Here is a 14432-nt window from a genome sequence, read left to right on the forward strand (position 1 = left end):
AGTGACAAGGGCCACCAAGGTACCCACACACTCCCTAGTGCCCAGCTGGAGGACTCCAACGGTGCAGACACTTTGCACTGTTATAAAGCAAGTAAGAGTTTAATTCTGTTTCTAAAAGAGCAACAGAGCATCTAGGAACAAGTGCTAACCACAAACAACCTACATACAGGATATGCAACCTAATAACAAACATTGCTCGGAGAAAAGCTCATTTCCTGATTGTGTTCTGTAATCTTGCAGCTGCACTATCACATTGCTGACTCACTGGCTTTGCATTTCTTCTTTGCAGAAGCAGTTCACAGCAACAAGCTCTATTCTTTCTTCTTCTGCCTGCCTCAGAGGAAGCAACAGCTCCACAGGTAATGATAGGTATTGAAAACAGAAAAAAAAAAGAAAGTTGTACTCATACTTTACCTCTAGTTTCCCATATTCTTCCTGATCATCTGCATTACCTTAAAAACATGAAAAAAATGGTTATACTATATTTTTTTTGACCTTAGGGGAAAAAAGCTTCACAAGACTTAATATACCTGAAAGCACAGAATCTGGAGAGAAGGCACCTTTCTCATCTGCCCTACTTTCCAAAGATGAGGCTCATCCCAACAACCAGACATATTTTCTTTGATTTTGTATACTAGAAAAAGCTTTTAGCTATTATAAGAGGGTGAGATCTCTTGAAATTAGTGGAATGTGATGAATTTAGAGCAACAGGTGATGAACTGCTTGTGGAGCCCCTCAAACAACCCCATCCTCCATAAGCCTTCCCTACCTGTTTTCCTCTTCAGCACATTTCATACACTGCTATGGTCTCATTCTGTCCAAATTTAGAGTAGTTTGAACATGTACAAGGTGAAACTCCTTAGAAAGGAGCAATTCACATTAATCTACATCTTCCACAGTCAGGGAGCAGCATAACACTGTTGTGAGTTTGCCATAGTGATACAGAAACAGCTGCAATTTCTTCTCTTAGTGGAGTGTTGGCAGACAAAATAGCCTGTGGAGCCAGGAGTCAGGCCTGTAGATGTTTCAGTAAACATTATTCTCTTTCCTTGAGCATACACTTGGATTTATGCAAACAGAATTTGGTTTATTCTAAAATTTCCACAAAGATAGCCACAAAGCCTAGGTCAGCTGAACTTCAAAGCACGCTCTCAGCTGTTCTTGCTTGCCCCACTGAAGCCATCAGCACCCAGCAAGTCCTACACAGAATTAGAATAACTGTCCTTTAATAGTCAGGAGCTATTTTTGGAATATTTAGCCCTGCTGAGTACTTGTGGCTTGTACACCTTTCTTTCCGTGTCAATGACAGAGTAAGAGCTGAGCCAGCTCAGTCCAGCAGGTGAGACATCCTTGGGTGTAGGGCAGCCAGTGGTGCTCAGGCATGAGCTCAGCATGAGCTATTTGCAAATTTATATTATTTTTACACTACCCTGTAGAAGGTTGAAACAGTTTCCTGGCTGTTGTGTGACATATTCCTAACATTTCTGCCTGTTCAATCTGTGGGTTTTGATGATGCTTTACTCAGGGCAATAACCAGAACTCCAACTCTGTTTGGGATACTGGAGGCAAAAGCAATGAGAGACTTGTCTGCATCACACAAATCTACTGCAGGAGCTCAGTATCTGAGAATTTTCACACTAATGTCAACTACATTTGAGAATAGTTCCTTAGGTTAGATTGAGAGAGAAACAGGATCCAGTCCCAGTTTCCAGGACTCAGGGAGTTGGAGGAATAGTTTTAGAACAAACTCCCATACCTAGTCTGGGATTTTGCCTCAGACAATATCCAAATGCAGATGCTTAGGCAAAGAATAAGGAAAATACAGTTATATTTCCATTTTCTCTCCTCCCAACTATCCATACTATTGTGCTCCCCAAGAAAGCAATTACTTAATGTTGAAGAACTCCCTGACATCTTTCTTCCACAGATTTGCCTATCTGTTTTTCTAATACTTTCACATTTTTGGCTTTCCCCAAGAAGTGCGGCAAAAGATGCTTCATCACTCAATCACATGTTGGAAAAAAGTACTTCTCATTTGTTAATAACCTGATTGTTTCCTTGTTGCTCTTGTAAAGAGTAGTTATTCCCTTGTTTCTGCAAAATTTGCCATTTTGCATGCTCCTGCATGTCTTTATCATATACCTATCCCTTCTTCTCCAGGCTGAAGAGTCAGTTTCTCTGATTTCACGTTGAAATTTTTTCCTAAGTCTGACCACTCTCCCCCTTTATCCCCCTCCTAGGTTTTACTACATCTTTTCTGAGATAAAAAATCCAGACCACTGTCAAGATGTAGGTGAACCCTGTACACAGCAGCAGCAACGTGGTTTTTATGTTGTTCTCTTGCTAACTGCTAAAATAATTTCTCCTGACTATCACTAGCACTGATGTCTTCAGACAGTTGTGTTCTGGGGTTGAGCAGTATCTATTCAGAGTCCACCATAGCACACACATAGATAAGATAATGTACAAGGGGAAAACTTAGTCTAAATTTTCATTCTGAACATCCTGAACAGCTTTGCATCAGCAAGTTAGAATCCACCCTTATCCAGATCACTTCTGAACATGTGCAGAGCCCACATCCCAACACAGACCAATATGAGCATCACAGTTAATAAAATGGACATGTTCATGTTTCTGCTTGGCTCCCTCTCTTGGGTGGGTATCATCTAATCCTGGCAGTTCTTTTACTGTTTGTCATCAGTTTGTTCAAGGATTTGGTTGTTACTCCTGTTGTCCCCCGTGCTGAAAGGCTTGCAGGGCAAGGCCTTTTTTAAGCTGTTATGCAAGGACACCAAAGACAAAAAGAATTTGTCAGGCTTCAGCCTTCTTTTATGCATCAGTCAGTCCTACCGACTCCATGTTTCAGAAGAATTTGGAAAATGATTTATTGGTTTTCATTCCTTTAAAAATGATTCATTGTTTCTCTTCAGGTTAATTTTTGTCTTAGCTGATTATTTAACCTCTTCAGGCAAATGACTTTTTAGTTTGTTTTGGATTTACACTTTCCATAGGATGACTTTTTAAACTCCTGCTACTCCCAGTATTATAGTTACTCCCTTACTATACCATTGAATAATTCTAACTTGTATTTTCAATTTTCTTGACATGAAAAAGAAAGTATTTTTCAGACAATTCTCCCAAAATTTGGTAGAAAGATTCTAACTCCTTTCTCCCTTACTCTTTCAGTTAATATGTTTCAACAAACAATTCTTATAGGCTGCTATCAATCAACATCTTTTTTCCTGGATAAAGTTTTCAGAGGAACTGCAACCACCGTGCATATTTTTCACGAAATTAAAAAGCTCAGATGTTACAATCTCTTCTGATTACTTCAGGAACCAAAACCTCCTAACAGTTTTTTATTTACCAGAGCACCTTATAATCCTCTGAAGATAGTGATCATCACAGCCTACTGCTAGAGTAAAGCACTATTACTGGTTATCTTTATTTTCTGACAGGCAGACAACTGAAGCCCAGAGCCAGTAAAGCCAAAGCATACACAGCATTTTCAGTCTTAAGCACCTATAAAAACATCATTGGCACCAAACATGGACTTCAGAGACCCAGTATAGGGAATAAGGGCTCCCCCCTACCCTGAATATTACAGAAATCTGAACAATGCCTAGAATGCCAGGATGCTGACTAACCTTTCACTTCATCTTCTATCACTGAAAAGAAGATGATCATAGCTATGAATTCAGAGAAAGCCTCTGTTCCTTGCTTGAATTTCTGCACCATTTTGGCACAGATCTCACTGCTAGTTTAGTTATTTGGTGATGTTTCTCTCACCAGAATGCTTCAGTGCCTAAGACACAGTCTATCGCCAGAACAGTGCAAACCAATGAACACATCTTCATCAAAAAATGATCAAACATACCCACAACTGCATTTAAGATCACAGTTTTACTCACAGATTTTCTTCATACTGCTTCTAAAACTCCTGCTGTACACCCACCTTGCAACAACTAAAAATAGAGGTTCCCAAATACTGTGCAATGCAAATTTTCAAAAGGCCTTCCAAAACTTACCTTCTGAGGAGAGCAACCAAAGGAACAGCACACCTAACAATAGCTTCATGGTAACCACCTCTATGAATGATAATCCTGGAGTGCTCTGTTAGATGTTAAGGTTGAAAAGAAAGAAATTCTCTTCCTTTTTTTCCTTTATACCTTAAAAGCTGATAGCTCAGCAGCCATAAAACTTAATAGCTTCTACCTTTGGAAAGCAAAGTAACGATGATATCTCATTTCATTGCCCATCCAAGGGTCAAAGAAGGGCACAGCTCCTCTCACTTTGTTCAGGCAGAGCTGGCCATTTTTCAGGAGAATTCCCAGCAAATCTAAGGACCAAGATCACATGAGTCAGCTTCCAGCAGGGTCAAGGCTCTTTCAGGCAATACATAACATATTAGTTTGGCATTAGCCTGCCCCTGCCAGGAGGGGAAGGAGCTTCTGCTCCTGAGGTGACAAGGACAACTGAACTCTATGCAGCAACCCACACCCACCCAAAGAGGAAGGCTGTGCTCCTCCTTTTGTCTCCTTCCCTACCTGTGCTCCTTTCTTGCCTTCAACCAGACTCATGCTGGGCCTGTTTCTCTTCCGCTAGTTCCTCTTCTGGCAGATTTTCCTTCACTGGGTTGTGCCTCAGCAGTGTTTCCCATGACAGAGCAGTGCCAGACAAGCAGGATTGGTAACTCTGCCCTCATGCTGCACAGGTCTCCAAACCCCTTGCTGTGACACTGTCACAGTAGCAGTCACTTCAGCAGAGTCAAAGAGTATGCAGAAATGCCAGCTAGGCTGTGATACAACAAACATCCCCCAGTGAGACTACCACTGTGCCTCAACTATAGCACCAGACCTCTGAAGGGCAGCCTGCTGGCCTCACACAAAGCACCAGAGCGACCTCTGGCCTCTTCTGAGCCCACAGACACCCAGAGAGAGCTCCTACATGAATAATGGGAGTCTGCTTAAGCAAAGAGCTTTAAATCCTTAAATAAGCCACTAGCACACCCAACTCAGGCAGTCTAACCCATCCTTCAAAGGGGTTTTTGTTTATTTTGGCTTTCTGTTCTTTCATGATAAAAATTTGACATTCTTTGAAGGAACATGCTGGAGGTAGACCTTGTGCTCATTTCTTTTCAAAAACCAGGAATGCTATACTAATTCTGAACATGAACACCTACTATTCAGAGCAACATGCAAGAAGGAATGTATATAGACAGGGGAAAGCATTCCTCCACCCCCTGAATCTCCACCCTCAACTCAGCAAAAACATACTGGCACAAGGGGCTTCTCACCTCAGACATATCTGCATGTTCAAGTCTGACAAGGATGAGCTCATTCTGCTTGGGGGTCTCACACCTGAAACAGTCTGACACCCAAACTCTAACCAGTAAGGTAATGAAAAGTTAAAGTTTTACTCCCTGTCAGGGCACAACACCACACCAGCAAGCCCTGCCTGGGCTGAGCTGCAGTGGAAGTCCCAAGCAGCTGGTCAGAGTGAGGGAGGTTCAGGGGAGGCTGCTCAGCACCATTATCACCTCTCAGTCAAGGTGGCATTGCACAGTCTCTGCATGGATAGGAGTCACCTTTGGTGGGTTTTGTCATTACATCCAAGGGTCTGTGGCTGCTTCACTCCTCAAAGGAAAGCTCCCGCTATCAAAAGTCTGAGAAACAGACTTCTTGAAGACCTGGAAGTGTTTAAAACCCAGAAAGCCTCTTCCTCATTGTACACTAAGAAAAACATGAAAAGGAAGGTAGCAGTAATTCATTCATTTGCCATAAACCACAGATCCAAGAGTAAGTTTAGCCTTTATACACTGACATGTTCCAGAAGCAAAACAGCATTAACTTCAAGGCTTGCAAATCTCTTGTAAACACTCCTTCCCACCACCAAAGGATCCAAATAGCTCCTAGACCAAATAGCAAATAACAAGTGGCAGCAAAGATCAAAAAAGTCTGCAAAAGGGAGAAGAGTGAATTTTCTATTAGATATAGAAGGTGCTAGAGCAAATTAAGGCTTTTACATTACTACAAGGACAAAGCTAGATGCAGCTACAGAAGGCAAGGAGAGTTCCAGACCATTAATGAACCCTTAGCTGACGGTATTTAGGGAATTGCACCCATGTTTGATTGCCTAATGATCAACACAGAACATCTTGTGTCTTCCCTAAAGTGCCTGCTGCTGCTCAGGTGGGACAAGGAGCTAGTTAGGCCTGGTAGTTAACCCTGCCTGAATTGTGTGAGTCTTCTTGCTGCTTGCCCTGGATGGAGAAGGCTCGCAACTGAACTGGCACAGAAGAGTTTTGAGTGAGATTTGGTGGTGAAAAGCAGAAGTTTTGTGCCTTGGCATGTTCTCAATCAAAAGACCTGTTTCACAGGTCTACACCCAACCTTTTGTGGTGCAAAACACCACAAAAAAAAATAAAATAGTGAAGTCCCAGTTACAGTTTTAAAGCCAGCAACACCCAAACAGATACTCAAACACAGATGCTAAAGCATATTAGCCAAACTCTTTGGTTCATTGCTGCATTTTTAGGTGGCTTATAATGTACCTAAAGCGTCCTGGTATGGGAGCCACAGCTGGGAAAGCCATGGGATTTTTTTTAGCTTGTCTTTAAGCTTTTCCTTACCTCCTCTGTTAAACAGAGCTTTTTCTGGCATTTCTTTTATTCATACAGAGTACCAAAACCCAAAAACTCTTTGAACCTATCTAAATCCTCACCTATAAGACTGCTGTTTTAAAATACAAATAATGAAAGCATGGCTGCACATTAAAAGAGGAAAAACCCCAACAATAAAAACAAACAGACAAAAAACTCCATAGCATTTGATCACTCATAATTAAACCCAAGATGTTTGTACTTGTACTGAGTAAGTTAGGGAGGTAGCTTACTCAATTGCTAATAAGAAAAGGTCATGTATCAGTGGATAATATTCTTGCATCCACAAAACTATCATGTTACACTGGCATAGCAGAGGACTTCTTGTGGAAGTACAAAGCAGACCGAGTTTCCATTTAATTTGAAGATAGAGCCTGTTTGTGACCTGTCACTGCTTCAGCTAATCCTACTGCCTTGGCAAGGCATTAGATCTTGAATTTTGTATTTAGGAAGCATATCCCTGAATTATTTCACCTATAAGGCACCCATCCATGATGGGTAGAACATGACAGTGCTTACAAAAACATTAGGAATAAATCATATACAAAAGCAAGACATGTCATGTGTCCTTGTGATGTTGTGCCGTTGCCTCCTCCTGCTGTGATTCACACTGCTGGTAAATTTAGTGCATACTTTGGAGCTAAACAGAAGATCTTCCTCCTCAGGGAAGTTCAGACATGCAGTAGAGGGTGAGGAGATCAAGTGAGGCCAGGGGCAGGCAGGGACATGAATCATCGGGCAGCAGTTCTGCGGCAGCAGGCAGGAGAGCTGCACAGCCTGAAGGAGGCTGCTACCACCTGCTGGAGGGAGCGCAAATCCCCCAAGGAACGAAGAACACAAACGTGAATGCGGAACTGGAAAGCACTGATCTGCATACGGTCAGATTACTGACAGTGGGCAAAAGGCCTTGTAATGCTTAGTGCGCTCCTCTAAAAAACTCAGGCTTTTGGAGAGTTGGCAGGTGGGAAGGATATGAATTATTTCTAAAATGGCTTTAGAAAAGAAATCTTGGTTAAAAACAAAAATGCAAACACAAGGCCTCAAATACACTTCCCTATATTTTTCTAAGCTCAGAGCATGGCTGGACTCTGACTTTTATAGTTAGGATCTGCATAGCTGCTATAAAGACCTGAGCTGTGGCAGTAAGTACAGAAATAAGAAAGGTCACCACTGCAATGATACCCATTTTTGGACGAGCTATGAAGCAGTGCTCTCCAGCAAGCACCTACCAGCAGCTGAAGGCAGAAACATAACAACAAAAACTCTGATCCAATGTTAATAATTGAATGAAACTTGAAATTTCCTCCTCGTGCCTTAAGCAGGGCACAACCTCCCACACAGATTGTTTGATTGCTTGCTGAGGGCACTCAAGCAATCAAGCCCTTTAGCCACTCATGTGTGGCTGGCACCAAAGCACAGCCTAAAGTCCATCTCCACCGACTGCTCGGTGCTGCAGAGAGGCCGGTGGTGTCCAGCCTGCCCTTGCAGCTTCTGTATCTGCGCGGGTCCCTCAATCCCCACTGCCTGTCACAAAAACACAGTGCCCTCTGCAGCAAAAGCTGGAACTGCTCCTCTCTGCCTATTCTAGCAGCTGCTGGGCCTTTGATACAGGCAAGCTGCAGATCATGCCATAGGCTGAAATCCTCCCAGCTCCTTGGGGCAGGAGCCCCTGAAGCCTGTTGATTGCTGCAAGGCTGCTGAGGACTCTGAACAGACAGAGAACAGCAGAAGCCAAGATTTAAAGATCCTCTGCTAAAGACTATTTTTACTGACTTTTTTGTGTTGTGAGGATTCACTTGAGTCTGTAAGCAGCAAGAAGCTGGGGACCAGATACTTCCTGTGGCCTCCTCAGTTGGCCCCTTGGTTATCAAATCACAAGATAAAGCTCATTTCTGGGGAGCCCTGTTTACAGCCACAGACTTTAAAGGGTTCACCAGAGCTACCACAGCCTTGAGAAAGTAGTGCTGGCAGGAAGGCAGATAGAAAAGGGAAGCAGTCTGCCTGCCTCTGATAGACAGTGTGCTCCCTTCCTGTGTCTCTGGGTGAGTTTGTTGCTGCTCACATGCAAAGTACCTAATGCTCAAACATCTGCAAGGAAATCAGGCACCTAAATAAGCACCGCTGTGAGTTGAAGGAGTCATCTCAAAGTGCTGTGTTTCTCTGTAAAATAAAAACACGAGTATTTCCTTTCTCCTGTTCTTTTCCATTAAGCTATAAAATTCCCAAGGCAGTGCCAGCTTTTGGCTGTTTGTATTCATGCCACAAAGGGGCTCTGTTGTCAGCCAGAGCTGTAATTGCAGCAGCCAGTGTGGGAAGCTCCTGACTCTCCTGTGCTCTCTGAAGCTCTTCCCACATGAAGGTGCAACATATAGATTCTGTGGGGTCAGCCTGTCTGGGTGCCACAGTGTCCCAGACTTGCCAGTGCACCTATGCACATCCTAAAAATCCTCTGTTTACCCGACTCCCCCACAGAAGTTTGTTTCTCAGCCTGTCTTTAGCATCAAAAACCGTATTCCTTTGACCTCAGTGAGCCCACCCCAGATGTGCTATATTCCTTGTACATCATTAATACTTGTGCTGCTCTTGAAAAAGGAAAAAGAGAGGCCTATCAAGTGGTAGTATAGCGATTGAAACAGGGAGAGGAGGTAAGGCTGCTTTTCCCCATATGGGATAAGACTGTTTGACTTCTCTGGCTGCATTTGCACCAAACTCTTAGAAACTTTTACATTCCACAGCCCTCAGGGTTGCTCAGGTTTTGTCCATTAGCAGCAGAAGCTGCTGGAGCCAGGAGCATATGGCTTGGTGTGCTCCCTTCATGTACTTGACACAAAACAAATTGTGCCAAACACCTCCTCCCATAATAGTGTTCACCATCTATGCAATGCTCTGATCTGCTCTCTCCTGTTTTGTGGCCAAAAGAGCCAAACATGGGCTGTCCAGGTGCTCTGTGTCTTTCTTTCACCCAATGAGTGGAACTGCATTGAGGCAAGCATGTGGGTAACAGAGTCAGTGCTTAGAGAAGGAGGCTGAAAGGCCTTTGGACACAGACACACTTATTTTACTAAGGGACTGTGCAAGGCCAAGCAGCTGAAGCCTTCTGTAAGTGTGAAGAGGTGCTTACAGAAACTAAATTTTCCTTTTGTGAGGCAAAGAAATCCCAGGAGAACGGCAGGCAAACACCATCAAGTCAATCTTAAACCCGAAGTCACGCAGAGCTCAGCACTCCAGAAAGGGAAGCAAGTAAATGGGCATAAAATAAATAGGAGGGGTGAGCATACAGAAACTACGGAAGCCAGACTGGACTAGAAATATTTACAGTGCAGGGCAGAAACGAGCATCAGTGCTCTGGCTGGAGCACATGGCCAGCTGGCCTGGGTGACAAACTGCGTGAGGAGGGTCACGCCTGCTTTTGCCAGCTGTAGACTCTCGCAGTTGCCACCAGAGGACACCAAATTCCCACATTTCCACATTTCCACTCCTGAACACAACAAGTATCCTGACCTTTCGGCTTAGAGTGGGGAAGAGCTGTGCCTCCAGCCCCTAGGATGAGAAATCCATGCCAGGGGATTCTTGATGTGACCAGCGTTTGTCCAGGTATGCCACCATATCCTCCCTCATAGTCAGAAGCCAATTCCCAGCTTGTATGTTTCCACTGACTGCATGCTTTCAAGACCAGAAATAATACAGAAAATAACAGTGATTCAAACCAACACTAGATGATTGCAGACCAAAAGCCACTGCCAGCTGAACAGATGCTCTTATTCCATATTTCTATTGAAAGAGTCTTCCAAAATTCACAGCTCTGCCAGGCTTCATCCTGACATTTCAGCAGAATATTGCAAGAATGCCATCAAGTGCTAGAGGCCTTTGTTTTTAAGATGGAAAGGCTGGGCTCTGGAACCAGCTATGGGTGCAGGCATGGGCCTGTCCATAGGATTTTCTGAACAATTAATGTGCACGTTATTGTTTCAAGTGATCTCAATAAATTGCAAAAGCTACTCAGAATCAACTGGATAAAATTCAATAAAAACACAGCAAAATACTACGATTGGGAAGGAGAAATTAAGTGCACAAATGGATGACTTGGAATAATTGGTTAAGCAGCAGTACTACACAAAAGGATCTGGAGGCATTAGAGTGGATCATATAATGAGTCAACAGTATACTGCAGTTGCAAAAAAAAACATTTCTTTTGGGATATATTAATGGAGTGTCATAAGTATGCCAGAGAAAGTCCTTATTCTGTTTTACTCCAAAACAGCGCTCACTAATGCTAAGCTTTGTGCCAAATTTGGGGCACTAGCAGTTTCAGAAATATGGAGTTATAACAGACCAGCCAGCCCAACAGAAAGCTTAAGAAACCTTAAGGAAAGCTGGATGGACTGGGGGAGGTTTTCTTAGGAGAGAAAGAGAAGAGTGAGGATGGCTGCTCTGATCGCTGTTCTAGCCAGCAGCAATTACCAGCTCAGAAGAAAGATGGGCAGAGGGGTCCCAGAGCAGTGTGGAATGAAGGCAGACACCAAACCTGGGACTAGTTTGGGTTTCATCTCAACAGGCATCTCTGTTTTTCTTACATAAGAGGGAAGGTATGCAAGTGGGGGATGGGAGGGGTCACGAGTTTTGATGTTAATGTCAGTGACAACCTGGAAACTTGCTTTCAGGTGAGGAACGGTCCTTTTAACACAACAAAGCGGCACACCCTCGAGTGCATACACAGACCACACCTACAGGAGCCTGCTTCCACAGGGTTGTTTGTACTGCAAGCAAGGGAGAAAATAAAGATTGGAGACGGAGCTTGCTTTTTGCCCACTCCTTCCCCCCGAGGTCAACCTGTGCCTATGAATAGTACAGCAAGGCTGTTCACATATTGCTGCTTTCTATGGCTCCCGGGGACCTTCGAGGTCCTGTTAATATCACTGCTGTAAGATTCCCAGCCCTTACACCTGGTTTCCACCAAGCACCGAAATAAATTTGGGCATGTCCCCATTCAGCAAAGGCCTTAAGCTTATGCCTACATTTAAGCACAAGCTTCAGAGCATGGGTTCCATGGCTTCTGCAAACAAGGCCTTTTCCTTAAAAAACATAGATAAAACAACTTTTCATTTAGCTAAGTTCAAATGCTTCCCTCAAACTCCTTGAATCTATCTCCTCTCTGACACTGAAAGAGATGCCTTGCATAAGAAGACTCCCTTGCTTCCTCTCTGCTCTAATTCATCAGCTCTTCCCTGCTCCAGGGCACGTACCTCTAGGGACAGATGAAATCTGTTCCTGTTTGTTACTGTGCAAAGCTAGATCCCAACAGCAGTGATAAAGGCCCTTGCACATCTTAGCTTGCTTTCTGATACTTCCCTTTTCTCTGGAATTCATACTCCTCACCCGCCCTTGTCCCTTCCCCCTTCGCTGTTTGCTCATACTTCTGGAAAGATGACTGAAGGCTAACCAGTGAGTAAGACACTGCTGCACGTCATCGCCTGTCTGCTGCAAGAAGGGGTGAACAAGTTCGCTTGTCCACAGGTTAAAGTGAGGTTGCCATCCTAACAAGGAGCATGTAATTGGGAGACCAAGCAGTGGGAAACCTGCCCTCTCCTCTCTCTCGTCTGGAGCTTTTAATTTCTCTTGTTTTCTTCATTGCGTACAGCGCTTTATGCCTGCACAGCATCTTTCAAGTGAGGATCTCAAAGGGCTTCACAGACCTTAATTAAACCTCATAAATCCCTAATTGATAGATGAAAATTCTGAGTCACAAAAAGGTGAAGTGATGTGCTCATGATGAAACAGTGAGTCAGTTGCAGAGCTTGGAGCAGGGCTATGGCGATCCCATTTCAGTACTCAGCATCTTCCTCACTTGCCAGACTTCACAGAAGCCTTGGAGAGTGAGTTCAACAGCTGCCTGATGCAGCTCCCAGTGGCCATTCAGCCCCTGGTGGGGAACAGCCATCAATGGCATTAGGTGCTGTGGCACCAGACTGGGTGGAGGCTGGGTTGCAGGAGTACTGTATTACCTGGGAACAGCCCCAACCACCCCACTCCCCACCCACTGTGACCCTGAAGCCAGCCTGGAGTCCAGGGCTCAGTTAGTGGCTATTTCCAAATCCCATGGGGGCGACCACCAGTCCCTTCAGCCTCCCTATATGGTGGCCTGGCAGGGGAAGGGCCTTCATCCCCTGACACATGCCTGTAGAAGCAATGCTATTATCTCTGCCATGGACCCACAGGGACACAGTGCAGCCTGCACCCAGGGAGCCAGGCAGGCACCCAGCCAGCTTCTGGCTGTCAGCTGGCCTTGGGCAAGTCCCTTCTTTTCTCCTTTGTTCGCCTCCCAAGCCTTTGTTTCACATCCACAGCACGCAGGCCCGGCAGGGCCGGGGCCCTCCCGGCTGGGCGTTTGCACGGAGCGGCCCTGTCCGGGTCTGGCTGGGCTGGCAGGACAGCACAGCCCTGCCCGCCCATCCCTCCTCGGTGCCAGGGAGCCGGTCCCCCTTGGTGGACATGGTCCCAGTCTGCTTTCCAATTATAGCATTGCAGGGCTGCGACTGTGTTTAATTGTCTGCGTTTTATAAACACTAAACGGCCTTGGCTGACGCCCGAGTTAATGATCCCCTCCAGAAGCGACTTTGGCCGGCCGGCTCCCAGCTGGGCCCTCACCACGCCCACCAGAAAGGTTCAATTAAGAAAAGATGGGAGAGGATAAAAACACAGAAACACGACTTAAAAGATGATGATGCACCTGAGGAAATGACACATCTCCCCTCCTGTCTGCCAGCGAGGTGTGATGCTGCTGCTGAGTTGGGATTTCCTGAAGGCACCAAACAGCGGTGCCCTGTGCTCCTCAAACCCACCTGCCTGCCGCAGCCAGAGCCAGCTGCCCACACCTCAGCACCCCTTCTCAACCATCCCAGTGACCGCCTCACTCAGGGGCTGACAACAGCAGAAGCCCTGTAGCAGGACAAACAGATCAGTTCACCTATCGTGTCAAACCTACCTCTTTCCTCCAGGTTTTCCCCTCGCTTAATATTAGCAAAGGGAAAAAAACCCAACACAACTCACCTCAAAAATGCAAACAGAATGAAAAAAACCCAGAGTAAATAGCCAAGGCTTTTATGCTAATGCAAAAGTCATTGACAGCATCAAAACAAAGGGAAAATCTCTGGGTCAAATTTGCAAATGATGTAAGTAAGCCTATTGAGTTTCAGAGAGGGGCTGAAACAGACTGCCATACAGTATGTCTATATAGGCATATGTGCTGCCCTCATTCCCCTCCACTACTGCATCCCAGCTCAGTGGCACAATGGACACTGGAAAGGGAGCAGATGACACTTCAGTAGGATTCGTACATATCACTGCTAAAGCTCAGCATTTCTATTTTAAAAAGAAAGGAAAAAAAAAAAAAAAAAACGATGAAAAACCCAAACAGGGCGAGTGCACAGCTGCAAGGCGGCTTGGGTAATTGTGCAATGCTGGGAACTCTTAGGTAGTTAATAATTATACTCAACCTTCGGTCTAGTTCCTAACAACACCCCTAGGCGTGTCGCTCTTACAGAATAAGGGCACACGCCCTGCTGTGTCTCCTTGCTTAACAGGAACACAAAGTACAGTAGTAGGAGGTGTTTCCTTGAACTCTGAACAATTGGACATTTAAGGATTAATTACTGTTAAGGAGCTTTGGACTGGCAAACACACTAACTCAGCTCTTGGCTGCGTCTCCCAGCCAAGTTCTCTCAGTCATCCTAATTAGACATTCTGATACCATCTTTAATTATATGATCTCACA

This window comes from Agelaius tricolor, unplaced genomic scaffold (genome assembly GCF_023055355.1).
Source record: "Agelaius tricolor isolate 1412-34295 unplaced genomic scaffold, bAgeTri1.0.p SCAF_1, whole genome shotgun sequence".
NCBI classification, from domain to species: Eukaryota; Metazoa; Chordata; class Aves; order Passeriformes; family Icteridae; genus Agelaius; species Agelaius tricolor.